The following is a 233-nucleotide window of genomic DNA, read 5'->3' as shown; positions in this document are numbered from 1 at the left end:
CTAAATCAATCCGAAATGCCACCTTGTTTTCGTATCCTGGTGATGGATGGGGTCCCAGACTCGGGTCGTTGCTCAGTCGGCCGCGCCCTGTGATGAGGGCGCCACGCGCGCTCTTTCTTGGAAGCTGCGGTGTCTCCTTACCTCCATGCAGGTGCGAGGGACAGGCTGCTTTCTGCTTGAGTTGCAGCTTTGCTTTGCGGCTCGCGACCCCTTTACTCACGCCCCGCAATGTC

The sequence above is a fragment of the Penaeus monodon genome, chromosome 33 (assembly GCF_015228065.2).
Source record: "Penaeus monodon isolate SGIC_2016 chromosome 33, NSTDA_Pmon_1, whole genome shotgun sequence".
Taxonomy (NCBI): domain Eukaryota; kingdom Metazoa; phylum Arthropoda; class Malacostraca; order Decapoda; family Penaeidae; genus Penaeus; species Penaeus monodon.
The sequence above is the reverse complement of the archived record's forward strand: the minus strand, read 5'-3'. Positions refer to the sequence as shown.